The sequence below is a fragment of the Calypte anna genome, chromosome 10 (assembly GCF_003957555.1).
Source record: "Calypte anna isolate BGI_N300 chromosome 10, bCalAnn1_v1.p, whole genome shotgun sequence".
NCBI classification, from domain to species: domain Eukaryota; kingdom Metazoa; phylum Chordata; class Aves; order Apodiformes; family Trochilidae; genus Calypte; species Calypte anna.
This window is the reverse complement of record NC_044256.1, coordinates 16765168-16777442: the sequence shown is the minus strand read 5'-3', so window position 1 is coordinate 16777442 and position 12275 is coordinate 16765168.

Sequence of the window (12275 nt, the reverse complement as noted above, 5' to 3'; positions counted from 1 at the left end):
AATCAAATGGTTCTTATGTGTTTAGTCTAAATAAATCCCTGGGTCTATACAAACCCAGACTTAGAGAAACCTGGAGATAGGCCGTACATAAATACTTTATAGAGTGTTGTGTACATTAATTAATAAATAGAATTTTCTAAGAGCTTTCTGAACCTTGAATAAACATTGCTTAAACAAACGTATGCAAATTATTAATAGAAACTGTAATCTCCCTCTCTATCTATTATTTTTTTTTTGGCCCTAACTACTTTAATACCAGAAGATTAGAAGAACAAAACAGGTTAGCTTTGCCAAATAAGAAAAATAAAACATTCCAAAGCATGAAAGAAATAATTTTAAGGCCAAAGGCCCCTACGAATTGAAGAATAACAAATGTTGTATGGCCCAAACCTTGTTGTTTAACTAATAATGGCAAAAATCTGTGCCTCCTCCTAACTGTTAGGTATTCTCTGTGACTGCAGTGTTGTTTTAGGAACATGAACCAACCCCGCAATATAAGGTGACAAACAAAAAAGATGGAAAAATATATAAAAAGGAAAGAAAAAAAAGAAAAAGGATCTACTTGCCACCTCAGGCTTTAAAACTCTTCTTACACACTTCAGCACGAAGTCTATTAAAGTGGAATATACTGGAAATACAATATACAGCAATGAATGTCTCCAAAGCAGCAATTTAGCGCTAAAGCTGAGGGCAGTTCTTATGCACCGACTTTTAATACCGAGACGATTTGTGGTCTCACAAAGTTCCTGCCTTGGGCAAGAATTGTGCTGTGCTCTAATAGGTCTAGTTTGTTGACTGTCAGAATAATGGAGAAATTGCAGCAGAGGGCCTGAGTGCTGTAAACAGCTGAGATAATTAGAAGGTCTGTCAGGAGGAGAATGAGGCTAAAGCAGTTTACGTTCTGTCACAGGGTGGAAAGTGTTCGTTCAGGAGGCTGCTGGATAATGTGGGATGTGTTGCCTTATGACCTAACAAGCTTGCTTGGAAGTGGGGAAAAAGTGCTTCTCATCAACCTGGTCAGCTTTCTCCACTGTCTTTCTCACTGTAGGCTTGGAGGAGTTTGTATTTCTTGTTAATAAAATAATACATCTTGCCAGCAAAATGCTGACTTGCCTTTTTTTTTTTTTTTTTAAGCCAAGATACTGGGTTAATAGGAAGCTCAAGCAGGGCAGCACAGGGGGCTGAGAAAGCCACGAGGGCTGAAGGAAGCTGTTTGTGAAGGACAGGCACTAGAAGGACCCCCTCTGCCCTACAAAAAAGAAATGAAGTGTATGGTTGCTTCACCACCTTGTTAGAGGATGCTCCTGAATCCATGAAGCAGAACACCAGAAGTTGTTAACATAAGTCTGGTACCTTAGTCAAAGAACTAGAAAGAAAGAAGCCGAGCAATCTAGAAATTGCTGTGACTAAGGAATTTCTAAGCAACAACATGCCAAGGGGTGAAGTAAACCAAAGTTCTTAAGGCTGGTTTGTAGTTTTGGTTCTTAGTTTATGGTCTGACTTTAGGAAAAATTAAGGTTGTCTTCTCCATAGAAAATCAGAAAATGGGTAGCCAAAAAGCAACTATTTGAAATCACTGGCATTTCAACAAATACAGAATTAGTGTGAGCATTCAGGTACCAGCAGGATATGAAGCTATACTAAAGCTAAGGTATGTTAATGCTTAATAACAAACAAATATTAATAAGTTTTGAGTTATAGAGAAACAGGGTGGGAGATGTGGAACAGGAATGTGGCCAAGAGACTTTTGTCCTTCTCCTTGTTCTGCCATTCACAAGAGTCACACATTAACCTAAGGCTCCCTACATTGCTGAAGTGCCTTGGGGATTTCTGTGTGTCAAATGATTTTAAAGTTGTCACTTATGGATGATGTTGTCACATCTTGCTGGGTCTGACTGGGGCAGACAAGTCCTTATATGCTGTTTGTATTTTCTTGTGGCTCTCTCTGATGATTACCCAGATTTTCCTGGATCTGTGGAAAAGAGAGAGGCCAGAAGCTCAGCCTAGGACTGGATATTTTTAAAACTTGGATAGCCCAAAGCTATCTCAACAAGCAACATAAGGGACCTAATTTCATGCAAGTATTTTAGTGACATCATTCCAACAGCAGAATTTGGCCTTTTTTCTCCTTCAACATCCCCATCCCTCCTACCTCACTGCATTTTAGCATAGGCTGCAGATGAAGCCTTGACATCAATATCTCTTCCTGCTCCCCCCAGTCCCTCTAAGCACCCAAATAGCTGTTGCCTTAATAATTCGGTTGTCTTTTTGACAGGACCAGAGGAGTTTTTTTTTTTAAGCTCCTACAGCACTGTGCAGCAGCAGGCAGCAGACAGTGCATGATTGCAGTGGGACTTAAGAGCAAACTCCAGCTCGCTGTCAGTGGCTGCGTGCCAGACAGCTCAGCCTGCAGAGAGCAAAACCTTTCAAGAGGCTGAGCATTTAAAAGGGAGACTGTCAACATCCCTCTGAGCAGTTAGTGGGGGGATTGCCATGGAAAAAAAAAAAAAAAAAAAAAGGGAGCATGTCTGAAAATTGAGGTGCATTGGGACAAGCAACGTAAAAGCGCTAATTATCTTCCTATTCCCCTCGCGTGCTTATTAAAGACCACCAAAAATAGCATCTGCTTAAGGATGGGGATTTTGCCCCCCCCCCCTTCCCTGCTGCCTGTTAAGTTGAATGGACATCCCACCTGTCATTTAGTGAAGTGGAATCACTCATGGAAGATGGAGGCTGGCCAGAAGCCACCTCCTGACAATGAGAGGCAGGCCTGAACAACGAAGTTTGGATCAAGATCTGAACTTCTCCCACATTCAGTCCCATCTCTCACATGCTTGGATCCAGGACGTTGGCTGACACCCATCTCCTCTACATCTATTCTGTGATTATGTGTGAATGGCCCCATTGCTTCCCACTACACTCCACATAATCACTTCCATTCAGGCATAATTCTACAAGAAAATCTGCTGTCATGATGGCCAACCTGTGATGCTGTGCAGGATAAAGATTCCCTCCTAACACCAGTTTTCACCTGGAATCATACTAGTTGAGCTTTACTGATTACAACTCCCATATTTACCATTCTCATTATGAAGTCAACTTAAACTGCAGGTTTAAATGGGAGATCTTTTCCCAAACCAGGACAAAACCACTCAGTTCTTGTCAGCCTGTGTGCCTGATTCTGACTCTTTCACATCTGTTTTATGCCTGCACAATCCCATTGACTTCAGCAGAATTGTTTCTGATCAGAATTTGATGAAGACCATATTTTCCTACGTATCACCCACAGATTATCTATAAAAACTGTGATTCGTCAGCAGTGTGGTTTATATGCATATGTAAGTAATGTATGGAGAGCTTTGCTCTGGGGCCCCCACTTTCCCAGTAGCCCCAATGCCTCTAATTCCTCTCCCATTTGCTTCTTTCACCCCCAAAATCTCTTGCTTCAGATTCCTCCCTAGTTTGGGTTCTGCCCCAAGATAACTGATATTTTTTTTTTTCTTTTCTGTTTGCTCTTTGAAAATTACAAGGAAAAAAAGTTGTTTGGGTCAGCCAAAAGGGAAATTTCAGAGTTCTGAAATTAAATTTGAATATAAATAATAATAATAATAATAATTTAAAAAGTTTTAACCAAAGACTTTCAATACTTTAACTATTTCATTTAGTTGACAGGTATTCTTTTTTTTAAACTTTAAAAATGTAATTAAGTTTGGCTAAATTTGTTCTAAAAATCTCCTTCTGAAATAAGAATGAAATCATTTGTTTCAAGAACGTTACATCAAATAATTTTCTTTCCTTGATTCCCAATAAATTTGCACAGAATTTAAAGCATATTCTGTGAATCTGTTTCTCAGAAAAAAAAAAAAAAAAAAAGCCTTTAAAATCTACTCTTGATTAACATGAAGAAAGAAGTGAATCAGAGCCTGTGTATTTGAGGAATCATTTACTTGCCCTGAAGGTGGGAAAACTGAACAGAGGTGAAGGCCAATAAAATCCATAATCATTTTTGGCACTGAAGCTCTTTTTTTTTTGGAAGTCACGTACACAGCTGTGATGAACTACAGACAATGTCATGTGTCTAACCCAAAGTCATACAGCAAATTACTGGCAAAACCAGGAGTACAAGTGTGCTACATTTGGTTCTTTGCAGTATGTTAGTAACCACTTGAAAATGGTTGGTTTGTCTAAGTACATGCATATAAAATTACCCCAAACTGTAATTTTCACTTTGTATTTTGATCTTTCCAGTTTAATCAAGTGAAGACTACATGTAGCAATCATCTGTTGAACTTCTACCATAAATGCAGTCTTCTTTCTTAAGAAAAATATCCAACATAACTTTTGACCTTGCAAACACTTCAGCTTCTGTCAGAAGAAGAATACAATAAACAGTGCTATGCAAAGAAAACAAAATTATTATCATGCAACCTAATAAGCAATTACAAAGGGCAAATTACTTGTACCCTCTGCAATTTTTTGCCATTAGATAATTAACATCAGAAGTATTAACGATCATTTTAACAAATTACCATATAATTATAATGTGTTTCTTCATTTACTCATACACATATTACAAACCTTTCTAAGATTTGTCTTTTAATTGCAAATACATTATTTATTGGCTTAGCTGTGTAACAACTCACACTGGTAACTAAGCCTATTAAAATAAATACAGGACTGATCAGAACTGGCTGTCAGTCTATGATCACCAACTCAAATTAAGGCTCAGATGCAAAACTATAGTAGGTCACAATGTTCACTGGGATCACTGACCTAGAAGTCTCTTACTCATACTGACTTCATCTGAAACAAAAATTAGGAGTTGAAAATATGCACTCAGAACTTTACAGGGCCAGCAGAAACTGGTGGTAACGCTGCTTCTTAGATTAATTAATTTTGTAACATTTCCACAATACAGTTTTACTTAGTGTACTTTTCATAATCTAATTTTAGTTGAATTGCTTTGCACAATCTGCTCAAAATGTGTTTACAATTCAGAATTGTTAGAGTCCTCCTTTCATTTTGAGCTTAGCAGCGTTTGTAAGGTCCTCTTAAAGTGGTGAAATGTATCAGGGGAAGGCTGCCAAAACCATTTTCTATACTATCTTAACATTCAAAGTTGCTTGGGCCAGGCTTGCAGTGTTTCCCAGGAATTGTTTCCTAGATGTAGGTAGACAGGAGTGTGACAGGAAGAGTGAACTTCAGGAAGACACCACAGATTTTTCTGTGGGAAGAAGATTTTGGATGAGGAGGGTTGGGAAGCTGATTCCAAACTACCCATTTCCAATTTGGGAACAGATATGGCCCATGTGACCTAAGCATCTTGTCAAGACAGCTTGAATTTGAAATTGTGAATATGCATGTGGATGAGCTACAGACCTGAAATGATTCATGCAATGAAATGGCAGATTGGAAGAGATTGAAATTCACCCTTTCAGCAAAAGGCCAGGAGAAAGCTCTCAAAACTTATCTCACATGAGATACAAGTCTCACAGCTTCATTCTAACCCCTTTGGACAGTATCAGTTGTACATACAACATATATATTTAAAAAAAATTCATGACCCCCTGCTGACAATTCATGACAAGGGAAATGGCTTGGAATAAATTATTTATTACTGAACTGCTCAGCTTTGGCAACAAATCCTCAGGTTAAGGGAGAAGGGGAGAAATTCTAGGTGCAGTGGTGTGTTATAGCCACTTCCAAACCTGGATGTTTCAGCTTTGTGACCAGTTGATAACATCCTGCCAGTTTCTTAATATTTCTTTATTGATTTCTTCATCTGGAGAACCCCTGTCCTTCACAGGACTCAGGATTCAGAGGGACCAAGTAGGGTTATTGCTCCTTTTAAAAAAAACAATGTGTTTCCTTTCCTTATAAAGACTGTAGCTCTTGCTCCTGTATAATCACAACTTGAAATTGTACTACTACAGTTTTCTGCCCAAAGTCCATCACACCTGCAGTATTACCCTTATGGATGTAGGTAAAAGCAGAGAGTGATAAGCATTCAATGGCTTTTCAACAGCAACCCCAAATTAATTGTTAAAAAAACCCCAAAAAATCACATACTGGTTATCTGGCTGATTGAGTAAAAGACTTAACTCCCTCCCATGCTTATGTTTATTAATACTGTAGGGATCTGAGGGGTGGATCTCAAGGCTGAATACATCAGGATGAAGACTGAGTGAAATCTTTACCCCACTAAGACCCATGACCCAACTTACCCTTCCAGGCAGGGCAGGGCTGCACTCCAGCTATTGCTGTCCATTCATTTAATGAACATCTAACTTTTCATTTTTTAATTAAGAAGAATGATTTTCTTCTGCCACTGCCATTTCCAGCTGCCTGAACAGCTATGATGACACCTTACAAAGTTGCCATTACACTGGTGATATTAGTATTAATCACACGTTGCTTGATACTGTAATTGAATAGTTTTTACGCAGATGATATTAACTGATAAAATATGGCATCCTCATGAGAAAACATTACCTTGAAATATTAGAGTTATAATATGTTAATTTCTATGGAGGATATGAGTACAGATATATGAGGAGATGTAAATTTCCCAGCACTTCTGCTGACAATTTCCATGTCAACATAATTCTTGGGAATTCATACTCACTATTTTGTGATGACTTATATGATGATGTATAACAACTTAAGGGGTTTTTAAAATGCAGTATTTTGACTAATGCAGTTTGGTAAATAGCACGCAGGACTGGTTCTTCCTTTCAGTTCTGGGAATGCTGATGTAAGCCCCTGGCATCATCAGGAAGTCACCGACCTGAATGTCAAAGCTTGAAGTGGGTGCTCAGACTACTCAGGGTCCATTGCAGCTGTGTTAGAAGTGAGAGAAAAGGTGCTGGTGTGAGGCAGCAAGATCCCTACTTTAGTGCTGCAAATTGAGGGTAATATAAGGAAAAAGAGGAGGAAAAAAAAAAAAAAGGTAGGTGGATAAGGGAAGTTTCTGCATGTCTTGCAGAGCTGTTGGAAATTGAGCTTTAGTCTGAAATCCATGACCATCAACACATAGTCAAGAGAGTTTATTGTCTCTGTAGCCTCTCAGTTCTGATCCATCTTATGTTTTCCTTATGCTGTGGGGGGAGGGAGGTCCTCAAGAAACACTGAGTCTGACTGTGTGTTTATTAAGATATACTGAAATGAGCTGTGTCAGGGCCTATGCTCACCCTCAACTCCTGGACAGGGAACACAAGGTGCACAGCACGCTGCCTCGTTTCTTGCTCCCATTGCTAGTGAGCACCTTACACCACCGCAGCTCCACTGGTCTTGCTGGCTTCTGACTTAACATTGATGGTCTCTGCAGTTTCATTGAGGAACAACCTGGAATAAGCAGATGGATCAGCCCTAGGAGTACAGAGGGACACCCCAAAGACAGGAGAGGTGACAGCAGTTGGGGTTCTTGAGTCCAGAAACAGGCAGCTAACCTGGTTGTCTCTCTCTCAGGCTAATCTGAATTAATTGGTGCTATTTGTGCCTTTGATACTCAAATGCAGAGCCCGGGGGTGGGAGTTCTCATGAAACAAGTGGCCACTTGGGAGAGCCTTCCCAGGTCCAATCATGTCATGGGCTCATTTGTCTCCCACAGTAATTCACTACTCACTTCAGTCAGTTTAAATGTAAAACAGCTGCTGCTGCTTAGCCCTCTTTTAAGGTATCTAACCAGCAGCTTTAAACCAATCCTGAATGGGGCCCATCCCATAATAGTCTCCCTCACAGTGGTCATTTGGAAACAATTAACCCTTGATTCAAGATCCTCTTAAAGAATCTTATTCCAGGCCCTTCTCTCCTGCAGCCTATTGCGTTGTTGCCTTGCCCCTGGGATGGGAACAACTTTATTCTTTAGGATCTCTGGGGCTTGTGAAGCATCAACCAGAAAGGCTGGGGGTATTGTATGGACTTTGTTCCCCCTCCCACCCATCTCTACTGAAAAAATATTGGAGCTCTCAAATCAAAACAGACTGGTGTTTTATAAAAAAAAAAAAAAAAAAAGAAAAAAAAGAAAAAAATTGCTTCCTCTCCTCCCTCCTCCTCCCACAGTACCTGGGGGTCTTGTTCACTTTGCACATGTTTGGCACTGCTGCTGCCCCTCACCTCACTCAGTCTCTGGTGATATGATGAACTGGAGATTAATCTGTTTTAAGGAGAAGCACCTGGCTTTGAGCTAATAAAATATCAATTTGTAACAGGGAGGAAAAAGCTCAGTGAGAGGGCTGCATGCTCAGGGTTTGAGTCCTGATTTGATTTGGGCGTTTTGTGTCACTCAAGAATTTTAGGCTGTGCTCTGAGAGCTTCAAAACAGTTCTCCACACATTGCTCTCAACTTTCTCCCAAAATACTGTTTTTGCACTGGTGGCCTTTGCTTTCATTGAAGGTATCTCCCAGCTCTGAGTCCTAGGGGGCTGCCCCCCTCCCAAGCACCCCCCTCCACCTTTCTCTTCTAATGGCTCCATAGCCAGATGTGCTGGCCCCTTGCTGGGATGTTAAACTGGCAACACCCTTGATCCAGGCAGACAGACACTCAATAGCCAACTTCTGGAAAACCTCCCCCTGCACTGGCCAGCTCTGACACAAACCAGCTGAAGACATTGCAATGCCAGAAAGTGTTACAGCTGGGCTGCCTGACAGATTGGCAGCACACACTCTGATTTGGGGACCGTATTTGGGGGCCTGCAAAGTACTCACTGTCCAGGCACCGAGCCACTAATCACAGTTTACATTAGGCAATCAGATACTTTTCCACTACCGAATGATCTGCTCTTTTTTTCCTCCCTCTTTTTTTTTTTTTTCCACCTTACAGGACCCTGTGTGTATACAGTACCCCCCTGCCTCACATCTGCACCATGTTTTAAGCTGTATCTAATACACAGCTACTAACACCAGCTCAGGCAGTGACAAGGAGCCCAAATCCCTGCTGCTCTGATTCCTCCTCCCCACTCCCCCAGCCTGACTTTTGCCTGTTTCTATGCTAAACCACTTGATTAATTTAACCTGGGGGTTATCTAGTTATAGAAAAATCCTACAGGACTTCATACAAAAAGCAAGGTTTTATGTCATTCTATAGGAGTCTGCTAGCCTATAGAACCTGATGAGTGGTTTTAAATGCAACTCCAGAGATCTGATCTTCAGTGAAAACAATAGATTTAGGAGTAATTTCTTTGGCATGCTGCTGGCTTAATCACTTTTACATAGAAGTGTTTCATTAGGAATGAATCTATGTCAGCCCCATATGCCAAGTCTGATTTCTGCATTGGCCCAGCCATGATGCTGGAGATATATGTTCGTGTAAGATAAGTGTGCCATGGCTGGATGTCTAATGAATATGGCCTCATTTACAATAAGAAGGACTTAGACCTGGCTACGACCCAGCATTTCTATTCCAAAGAAATGCTGACATTTTGGAAAACGTGGGGCTCTGCTAGAAAGAAGAGCTGATTTTTTTTTTTTTTTTTATATTTTCCAAGCCAAAAAAGGTGCTTTGAAAAATATGTACTGTATTAAAATGTTAAATACCAGTTAGGTGCCAATTTAGGAGAAAATATATAAACACAGAACATGAAAATTCATATTTTAATATAAACATTGAGCTGAAATTAACAGAAATGTTTTGATCTTGGTGAAATGAGATATCATAACTTCTTCTCACCAATGTTTTTGCCACAGCTAATCTATTCCTATGAAAATGTTTTGATTTTAATGAAGCTGCATGGTTTCCACTGAATAATTTGTGAAAAAAGGGAAGCAAATTGCACCATATGAGAGGGCCCCAGACTTGTTCCACTGAAGCAGGAGTCATCACAACCCTCCTGTGTTTGCTTGGGGAGAGTGAGCCCCTGAGGTTCACAGTTCACCTTGAGAACAAGAAAGATGCTCTAACAAATTTTAAACTGTACTTATTAGAGTTAATTCTGCCCTCTTCACTTTTCCAGTCTTTGCAAATATCACTTTGCCAATTATGACTCAATTTCCCTATCTGAAAAGTGGGAATATTACTGTTTACTCACCTTTCTTAAGGTCTCTGCTTAGGTAAAGCACTTGTAAGCACATGTTTGCCTTATTACCCAATTCCTGTGTGTAAACACCCTGCAAATGTGGAGAAATGGGCACTCATGCTGTTGTGTGGATGCAATTAAAAAAAAAAAAAACACCCACAAACCCAAGAAAAGGGTTTATTTTGGACCCAGGTTGTAGTTTCATGGTTCCCAGGGCAGAGCTGAACCTTGCCAGGCTGTTTATTTCCTTCGCAGGTGAATCTGGGATAAGATAACCAAGAAACCCTCCTGATGACAAAATGGGAGCTATGTGAAAGGGAAAGGACATCACATCCAGTGCCTAACTCCATCCAGGCAGCATGTGCACACACACACACACTCAGAGGTGGAGGGAGAACAGAGTGGACTTGAGAAATGTATTAGGCATTCAGGCAACTTCAATGCACCACTAATAAAATTAAGTGTTGGAACATAAATGTTTTAATTTTAGTGCGAATGCTCCAAGCAATACCCCCTCCTGCACCTTTCTCTTCCCCCCCCAGCCTAGACTAATCCATTTAGAGACAAATTTACATTTTATTTCGCCAAACCCTATTAGCATTAATATAAAGGTCAGCACTGAAAAGGCAGCTTCAGAAGCTAATGTGCCAGTGTGCTGTGCTCTGTGACCAGATGAGGGCACGTGGGTCTCTCACCCACTGAGTCTGACAAGAATTTGTAATTTAGGAGGGCGGTTCTCCTCTCCAAACATCCCCATAGCTCATGGAGATGATCAGGCCACTCTCTGGAAACCAAATGAGACATAGAAGGAGGGAGAGAAATCACTCTATGAAAAGCCCTTGATGGTGTGCAAAAGCCATTGACAATATTTAAGGGCTTTGGGGGGAAAAATATTCTATTTAGAAACATTTCAGCTCCATGAGTGATGTGTCTTGGGTGTCATTTAGTATAGATATTATTAGTATAGATATTACTAACAGGTTAGGTGGGATGTAAATAAGAGCAGTGCTGGTTGGGGGATTTGAGATCTCCAGGTTCGTCTTTGGCTTCTGGTGGAGTCCAAAACCTCCATCAGGAGTATCCTTCACTGCTGAGTGATGATTGCCAAGCTCTGAAGAGAAAATTAGTCTGGTTTCAGAAGTGTAATACATTTGTACAAGAACCGTATGAGCTTGATGTGGTTTGTGGTTTGGTTCCAGCAGAGAACCCTGCCCTGGGAAAAAGCTTAATAACCCAGGGTAATCCCATTGAATGTACTGGGCCTTCTTGTGTGTATAAAGTTACTTATGTGCTAATTTTTCAGAGGATCAGAGCCAAGGATCTTGACCATGCATGCTGGACATCTAATTGACTCATAGTTTTGTGTCTAAATCACGTGAATTTCATCTCAAGTTTCAAACAGATGTTTGGTCTGAAATCCAAAGTGTTAAAAAGGAATGAAGTCAGCTTCATCTCTTGGATCAAGATCCTGTGAAATTCCTATTTTTGTCCCATCCTGTGAAATTCCTATTTTTGTCCAATCACAAAGTAGACACCAGTGTAGAACTGAATGCTCCAAATTAACATCATTCCTCCAGGCAAACTACATCATGAATGGCATTGATTTTTTCCCCTTTTACACCGTGGGGTCTTCCTCCTCCTCCTGCTACTGCCACTACTACTAATCCAACACTAAAAAGCCACAGATCTATTTAAAAGAAACCCTGAAAATAATAAATCTCAAGACCCAAAGAAGCTCTCAAGCCACTCTAGGCTGAGCTGTCTAATTCAAGAACAAACTGATAGAGCAGGTGGACATGCCAAATGTCATTAAGTTTGCCAGAGCCCAGCCCTGAGGAACACAAAGGTGAGAAGTATATTCCACAACAAATGACCCCTGACCTGGAACTCCCTGCTACCAGTCCTCCTTGCTTTTAAATTAAACCAGTAAGCCTACTTGAGTGTCTAGCTTGAGTGTTTCATTTGATTCCATTCCAGGGGAAATGCAGCCTCTCAATTAAGCTTTTAGATTTTCACATGTGAAATGAAGGCTTGGAGGTTCCTGGAGTCCACGTGGAGAACTGAGGAAGGAGATCTGCACTTGATTGTTACCTTTACTACATCCAGTGGTTTAATTGTTTCACTCCCTGCCTCAGTTTCCCTCTCTTATTATGTCTGAAAAACACTTCTAAAAACTCCAGGTGGAAATATGTGTAGTATGACTTTTGTCTGTATGTTCTGCCAGGGTCTCTGTGTCTTCACAGGTCCTCAGGGCTGTATTAA